At 38.5% G+C, this 8,979-nt stretch overlaps 1 pseudogene; it reads right to left on the bottom strand.

Annotated features, from left to right (window-relative positions):
* Window positions 1–5,045: 5,045 nt before the first annotated feature.
* Window positions 5,046–8,912, bottom strand: LOC101972589 (COMM domain-containing protein 8-like; annotated as a pseudogene).
* Window positions 8,913–8,979: the final 67 nt, after the last annotated feature.

Genomic DNA, 8,979 nt, shown 5'->3' with positions numbered 1-8,979 from the left:
ACAATACCCCATAGGTAGTTCTGTATTCTTAAAGGTTTCTATAGCAAAAGAAAAAGAACATCTTGCCCCAGTCATGACTCTTCTACTTGGCATGGTTGTTTTACAGTAGTCATAAAACAAAATGGAGTCACATTTGCTCCTACTATCACATTATGTTCTTTTCTCCTTTTCCAGCTCTTAACCAGCATCCTTGGCTCTAGACACACTGACCTGCTCTCTGTTCCTGTGTGTGATTGACTCTTTAAACTGCAAAGTCTTTGCATTTGCGTCTGCCTGGAAATTCTTCCATGATTCAGATTAAGCTCAGAGGCCCTCTCTGACACTTCAGGCGGATTTCTCTTGAGTTTTTCTTGCTATTGTTCCTGGCAAAGTGCAGCTTCAGAATTTATTTTTCTTGTCTACCTCCTAAGATGGTAAGCTCAAAGAGTAGGGTTAACCATAATGTGATGGTAGAATGTCACATCCAGTGAGCTCTGCTCTTTGAGTACCTTTAATGAAGTCCAAGTTAACTCAGAGATGCAGCAGTGGCCAACAGTATAGCAACATCCTTCAGTGCTCAGCCTCTGCAGGACAATGTATGCAAGGATAGTGGGCCTTTTAGCAGCAGTAGAAATCTCTGATGGAGCAACCTCCTGTGGTCTTTGAACATTATTCCTAGATGCATAGACTCCAATTCTGTGGCTGTCTAGGAGATTTTGTGAAAAAAACTATTTATTCATTCTCCTGGTGGTGAGGATTGAACCCAGGGCCTTGTGCATGCGAGGCAAGCACTTTACCAACTGAGCTATATCCCCAGCCCCAAATTATTATTATTTATATTATTATTATTTACTATACCAATTAGATTGGCTTCTATAGTCTGTGATTAGAGGAGTTCTGAGTTAGATCTCTAACCTGGGAAAACCCTGAAGTCAGGTCATTCCAGTACTGCTCTACCTGATATCTGCCACATGGAGCCACTTTGGAGAGCTGTCCTTTAGGACCTCACCTTAGTCAACTCTGCTTTGAAGCCCCCAGTACTCGGGGGCTTAACCTTAACCCTTTGACACCCCTCCTATTCCTGTATAGACTCACCTGGTCTGTTGAGGAGCCAAGATACTAATGCTTTCCCAGTCTACAGACTTCAGTTCTTTTTAATGGTCTCATATACAGACATCTTCTAAGGTGCCAGAACTGTTGAGTCAGGACTTGATGGTTTTAAAACATATTCTCAAATTCTTTGTGCTTCAGTCAGCTATTTTGCTGCCATGACCAAAAGACTCGACAAGAACAGTTTTTGAGGAGGAAAAGCTTATTTGGGGCTCAGGGTTTCAGAGGTCTCAGTCCATCGACAGCTGGCTCCACAGGCAGGCCCAAAATGAGGCAGGATATCATGGTAGAAGAAAGAGGTGGAGGAAAGCAGGTCAGGACATGGCCATCAGGAAACAGAGGGACTAAGCTAGGCTCATCAGGGACAAAATATAAACCCCAGAGACACATCCCCCAGTAACTCATCTCCTCTAGCCACACCCTACTGCCTAGCACTATCACCTAGTTAATCCCTATCAGTGGATTAATGTACTGATAGGTTAAGGCTCTCACAACCCCATAATTTCACCTCTAAACTTTCTTGCATTATCTCACACATGAAATTTTGGGGGACCCCTAATATCTAAACCTTAACACTTTTACACCCCTCCCATCAAGAGATGGATTTGGGGGGTTGAGATGGTGGCTCCGTGGTGGAACACTTGCCTATCATGTGTGAGGCACTGGGTTTGATTCTCAACACCACATATAAATAAATGAATAAATAAATAGAATAAAGGTATTGTGTCCATCTACAACTAAAAATATGTTAAAGAAAAAAAGAGAAAGAGATGGATTATGTCCCCTTCTCTTGAACCTGGGGATCTTGAACACTAGGTAGAGAGAGATGAGAATAAACTTCCAAGGATAGGTTAGAAGAAAAACTATACATGTTCTGCACTTTCTCTTGGTACATTCATCAGCTGCTGTGTGAGAAGTCTGGCATCCCTGAGTTGGACTCCATTTTTGGACTCCATGTGGAGAGAGACCACATTGAGCTATCTAAGGAGCCCCAGCTGACTCAGTTCTCCCAGTCCAAACAAACATGTGAGTGAAGAAACCCTTGGAATAACTGCTCTATCCTTGTCTGACTGCAAGTGCATGAGAATTGGAAGGGAAGCTGGCCATGCAAGCCTTGATAACCCTCAGACTCATGAGCAAAATAATAAATAATTTTTATTTAAAGCACCATTTGGAGGGGCCTCCTTACATGGCAATAGATGACCAAATACTCTCCTGCATTCAAAGACAAAGGAATTTAAAATCTGAGCAGCATTGGGGAGGTGAGAGTGGGAAGTTACTGTTTAATGGGTATGAAGTTTCAGTTTGGAAAGTTGAAAAAATTCTATAGGTGGCAGGTGGTGTTAACTATATAACAAGTTGAGTATATTTAGTGCCACTGAACTTTACCCTTTAAATGATTTAAAAGGTTTTACTTGCCCAATCAATAAATGAACTAAAGAAATGAGCAGACACTCAACAAAAGATGTACAATTGATCAACAAATGTTCAACATCTCTAGCAATTAGAGAAATGCAAATCAAAACCACTCTAAGATTTCATCTCATTCCAGTCAGAATGACAACTATCAAGAATTCAAGCAACAATAAGTGCTGGTGAGGATGTGGGGGAAAAGGTACACTAATTCATTGATGGTGGAATTGAAAAATGATACAACCACTTTGGAAAACAATTTGGAGATTCCTTAGAAAACTTGGAATGGAACCACCATTTGACCCAGCTATCCCATTCCTCGGTCTGTACCCACAGGACTTAAAATCAGCATCCTATAGTGATACAGCCACCTCGTGTTTGTAGCCGCTCAATTCACAATAGTTGAACTGTTAAAACAGCCTAGATACCCTTCAATAGATGAATGGATAAAGAAACTGTGGTACATATACACAATGGAATATTACTCAGCCTTAAAGAAGAATGAAATCATGGCATTTACTGGTAAATGGAGAGGAGAATATCATGCTAAGTGAAGTAAGCCAATCCCAAAAAACCAAAGTCCGAATGTTTTCTCTGATAAGTGAATGCTGATCCACAATGGAGGCAGGGATGGGAGAGGACAAGAGAAGAATGGAGGAACTTTGGATTGAGCAGAGAGAAGAGGGGGCTGGAGATGGTAGAATGATCTGTATGTATGGGTGTGACTGCATGAATGGTGTGACTCTACATCATGTACAACCAGAGAAATGAAAAGTGTGCTCCATTTGTGTTAAAAAAGAAACTAAAATTAATTAATAATAAAAATTATTTATTTTATGTTATGTCTTATTTATTTATTTAAATTTTCTTCCTTGTTTTAATCAATTAATTTCACATGCATTTTAAACTGACTTTAACACATGTTTACATCATTTACAGAGTCCCAGCTGATTATACACTTAGGCCTAAATAGTTGTTACACAAAGTCTAATCATATCAAAATATGCAAAAGTACAAGCTGCATCAGGAAAAACTAGTCTTAAACCTGAGATTTAATTAAAAATTTTTAAAGAGTCCATGGGAGCAAATGTCCAAGTATTACTATAATCTGGATTCCTGATCTACCGCACACACCAAAATAAGTTTTCTTACTTTCCTTTAGTGAAAAAAAAAAAAAAGCCTGTCTCTAAACCCTTAATAAAGGTTGAAACTGTATCTTATAAATAGTTTCCTGACATTGGTAGTAGAAATGCAAAAGCAAGGGACTATTTTATTTCTTTCTAAGAGGTTTAGGTTTTTATACAATTAAGAACGATTTTTTTAAAATATTGTCTTAGTTGTCAATGGACGTTTATTTATTTATTTATATGCGGTGGTGAGAATTGAACCCAGTGCCTCTCACATGCTAGGCAAGTGCTCTACCCCTGAGCTACAACCCCAGCCCTGATGTCTTTTTTGCCACAATTTCAAAAAAGGAAAAAAATCTGAGCAGCAGCTGCCCAGAATATATGTAGAAATGAGGATTTCTATTATTAAAACATTTGGGCTTTATCCAAGACTGGAACCCAATGTCATCTTAAAGGTAATATTTATGTGAGAAATACACCTTTGTGTTCAAGATGATGATAGACGTGCTTTAAAACCGAAGAATAAAACCAGCTAATGCCTATTCATTGAGCACCCTCAGTGAACCAAGCGTTAGGGCTACAGCCAGGAGGAAGGCAGACAGGGGCTTCCTTTTAAGCGTTTCACATGTGGTTGGGGCAGGATTATGGGGAAGAGTTAGGAAAACCAATAAAAAAGGAATATTTGAGGAAATGAAAAAATGCTATGCTGAGATTAAAGCAGGTGATGCGATAAAGACTGGGAACTTACTGTGGCCCTTTGAGGATGTAGTGTCATTAACTGAGGTGGGGAGAAGCAGGTTTAGAGAGGAGCAGTCATGAACTTGGGGTTGGCTGTATTTCTTTTAGAAGGACCTTAGATATATCCACAGGGAGGTGTTAAGAGTTCCATTAGTATATAGTAAGTAGTCTGAAGTTCTAGGGAAGGTCAGGGACAGAGAGATGGATTTGTGAGTCATTGACCTGTGGGTGAGATTTATTTTTTATTTTTTAAAACATGGCACTTTTATTTGCTCATAATACTTATTTTTAAAATTAGCTGAGTTTAAAAATGGTTTGTTTTCCAATGAATTTAATATTCAAAAGTGTTCAGTTCCTTATTAAGAATTATAATAGGGGCTGGGGATATAGCTCAGCTGGTAGAGTGCTTGTCTCACATGCACAAGGCCCTGGGTTCAATCCTTAGTGCCCATCCATCCCCAAAAAAGAATTTATAAGAAAAATGGGCCTGTATATCGTCTTACTTCATAGTTGAATAACAATTAAGACACTATACAATGACATATTATCAGGATATAGAATCCCAATCAGAGACACAAATGCAGAAATAACAATGTTAATTCTAATTTTGTGTGTTCTAGATTTTAGTTGCTACAATTCATAAACTCACACAAGTTTAGATTTGTTAGGGTTGTTAATGTTGATAAAGAGCTTTTCTCTAGTAAATTTTTATAATCTTTTGAAATATGAGAAATACATGAAATCTCCAGAGTTACATATGCAGCTTATACATTCTGTAAAAAAGTCATTTTTAAATATCACAAATTAATTATATATCCATAGTACATGTTCTTCCTGTTCACATAAATTTTTATGCAATATTCAAGCATGTTTGTGCTTCCTATGTTTGCATTACTTTAGAATCTATTTTTAGCTTTTAAAAATGTATCTATAAAGATTTCTCAAGTACTTAATAAATGAAACAAAATAATCATTATGAAAATATAAACAACTACTATAGCTTTTTCATCTTTCTTATGAGTTTCCTATCAATCATTGTGATTTCCTGTTCCTTAGGGAGGTTGACATATTTTTTATGTTTGGTATCTCAACACTGCTGCTCTCTTACCCTAGTGTAGTATCAATACATTGTAGGGTTTCAGAACACACAGTATTCACTCTGCCATACCAGTTTTGCAGTGGAATCTGATAGCATTGGTATTCATCATTTGCTGTTATTTCAACTGCAGGACCACCTTATTAGCTGCTTCCAAGGAATTCATTAGATTCTGCAGCTCTTCTCCATGCATTTCAACAGAATATGATTTTACATCACAATTTTCTTTTTTATCTAGATGAAGATTTAAAAGTGGCATTTATAAAGTAGCACTCTTGTCACTAGAAAGTGCAAAGTTTCACTGCCAATCAAAATCCTGTAGCTGGGGGAAAAAAAATCCTATAGCTGAACAGAGACCCTGTGCCTAATAGAAGAAAAAGTAGGCCCAAATCTTCATCGAGTGGGCTTAGGAACTGACTTCCTTAACAAGACTCCTAAAGCGCAAGTGGTAAAATCAAGAATCAACAAATGGGATGGATTCAAACTAAAAAGCTTTTTTTCAGCAAAGGAAACAATCAATAATGTGAAGAGAGGCCTATAGAATGGGAAAAAAATCTTTATCACATGCACCTCAGATAGAGCACTAATCTCCAGGATATATAAAGAACTCAAAAAACTTAACACACACACACACACACACACACACACACACAAATAAATAAATAAATACATAAATAAATAACCCAATCAATAAATGGGTTCAGGAACTGAACAAACACTTCACAGAAGAAGAAATACAATCAGTAAACAAACATGAAAAAATGTTCATCATCTCTAGCAATTAGAGAAATGCAAATCAAAACTACTCTTCTATCTCACTTCAGTCAGAATGGCAATTATCAAGAATACAAGCAATGATAATTGTTGGCGAGGATGTGGGGGAAAAGGTACATCCATACATTGCTGGTGGGACTGCAAATTGGTACAACCACTATGGAAAGCAGTATGGAGATACCTCAGAAAGCTTGGAATGGAATCACCATTTGAACCAGCTATCCCACTCCTTGGTTTGTACCCAAAGGACTTAAAATCAGCATGCTATAGTGACATAGCCACACCAATGTTTATAGCAGCTCAATTCAAGGGTAGAATGAAGGAAATTTGGTTTGTGTACAGGAGAGTGAGAGGAAGAGTGGGGCTGTGGGGATGGGAAGGACAGTAGAATGAGACAGACATTATTACCCATATACATGTATGATTACACTACTGGAGTGACCCTGCACCACGTAGAACCAGAGGAATGAGAAGGTGTGCTCCATTTGTGTGCAATATGTCAAAATGCATTCTACTATTATGTATAACTAATTAAAAAAAGAAAAAAATCAGCATACTACAGTGACACGGCCACATCCATGTTTATAGTAGCTTAATTCACAATAGCTAAATTATAGAACCAACCTAGATACCCTTCAACAGATGAATGAATAAAGAAAATGTGGTTTATATACATAATGGGATATTATTCAGCCTTGAAGAATGAAATTATGGCTTTTGCAGGTAAATGAATGGAGCTGGAGAATATCATACTAAGTGAAATAAGCCAAACCCCACCACAGCAAAAAAAAAAAAAAAAAAAAAACAAAGGCCAAATGTTTTCTCTGATATGTGGATGCTGATCCACAGTGGGGGGTGGTGCTAACGAAGAATGGAGGAAATTTGGGTTGGACAGGAGAGACTGAGGGAAGGGGAGGGTGTGCGGGTAGGAAGGATAGTATAATGAGATGGACATTGTTACCCTATGTACATGTGTGATTGCGTGAATGGTGTGGCACTGCATTGTGTACGGCCAGAGGAATGAGAAGTTGTGCTCCATTTGTGTACAATGAGTTGAAATGCATTCTGCTGTCATTTATAACTAATTGGATCAACTAAAAATACATATTATACATTTTTGGAGAAAAAAAATCCTATAGCTGTGCAGAGAAAATATCAGCTATGTCTCCTACCAGAGCCTGCTTGATTTCATCTTTCCTATTTTTCAAGCATTTCATGAGAGCTTCTTGAGGAAATGAACTCAACTGATTCCATTGTTGAAGTGCCTTTTCATCAATTTTTTTTTTTTTAACCAACTGTGGCTTTAAACATTTGGTCACATCTTCTAAAACATGCATCCATTCTTTTGAATCCCAGACACTGTAATGATCCTGGTGGATAAACAGGTGCCATCAATTATTTTGTGAAGAAGTTGTGTACCCATCTGGTGGGCGGGGTGCACAGCTTCTTGAACCATTTCAAGAGCATGTCTGCTCCCAACTCCATTCCTGTGTAAAGTTGTAAGGTTGGGATTTAAAATGGAGTCTAGGTTAGAAAACACCAGGGAAAGGGCAAAATGAGAGAATATGGAAGAGACTGGGAAGGAGGTTGAGAACAGCAGCCAGGGCGAGAGCCTGATGCTGCTGAGATGAGGACAGTTAAGAGACTCTGAAGTTTTGTTACTAATTTTTGGTCCCAAAGGCTCAGTCCTTTTTCCCCTCTCTGAATTGTGGAACCAATACCAAGATGGAGCACTGACTGAGCCACGCAGGGTACTTAATTCTTAGCTAAGAAAAGTAGGAGGAGATACACTTGAAACTCAACCCCACCTTGGGTTGGGGAGGGTATAGATACGGGATAAAAGAAATGAAGAGCAGGAATAGTCATACATTTTCTAGGAATGGGTGGAGAATTTCCAGGAATTTGGGTGCCACATCCTTTTTTTCTCCATTTATGGTTCTTTCTGGTTGTTGTCATGGCAACTGTCAACATCCTGGTGCTGGGGTGTGTCATTTAACATACAGATGAAATTAGAGGTTGTCTGGCAACCATTTGAGATCCAGCTATTTCAGCCAGCCCTGCTGAAGAGAAACTCCTGTCCTCGAGGATAAGCAAGACTAGAGACAGGTAGAAATTCTCCTAGGTCCTCTAGTCAGATCAGGGAATGGTAACAGATTGACACCCTGGAGATCAAGGGTTGTGTTGTAGTATCTGTGGAAAGATCTAGAGAAAGGGTCAAGGGGAACTTGCAAAATGAGGGAGAAAAGACAATTATTTTTTGAGAAATTTTAATACTTAAACAGAAAAGGGCTGGGGGAACGTACTGCAGTGGCAGAGCGCTTGCCTAGCATATGCAAGGCCCTGGGTTTGACACCCAGCGTGGCAAAATCAAAACAATAAAACAAAACAAAAAAAAAAGAAGCAGGGAAATGGGTCAAGATCTATGAGGCCAGTTATCATCCTGTGATAACCCATAATAAGTGCCATGCCAAACACTGTTCATAAGTATGTAGTTTCATTTTCATACAATTCCATGTTTATAGATGGAAAATGAGATACAAAAAAAAAAAAAAGGTAATAAATTGCCTGGGGTCTAACTCTGCGGGTAGTGGAAATAGGCTTATGTGAGTGACTTCAGTGTCATTCAACTACCTAAACTTCTTACTGTCGGTATATCACTTTTGCATAAAGGATAATTTAATTACATTTGCTGATAAATAAAACTTCCTGAGTGTGCAGCTCCGCGGTGCTGAACACACACAA

Source organism: Ictidomys tridecemlineatus, chromosome 9, assembly GCF_052094955.1.
Source record: "Ictidomys tridecemlineatus isolate mIctTri1 chromosome 9, mIctTri1.hap1, whole genome shotgun sequence".
Taxonomy (NCBI): Eukaryota; Metazoa; Chordata; class Mammalia; order Rodentia; family Sciuridae; genus Ictidomys; species Ictidomys tridecemlineatus.
The sequence above is the reverse complement of the archived record's forward strand: the minus strand, read 5'-3'. Positions and strand labels throughout refer to the sequence as shown.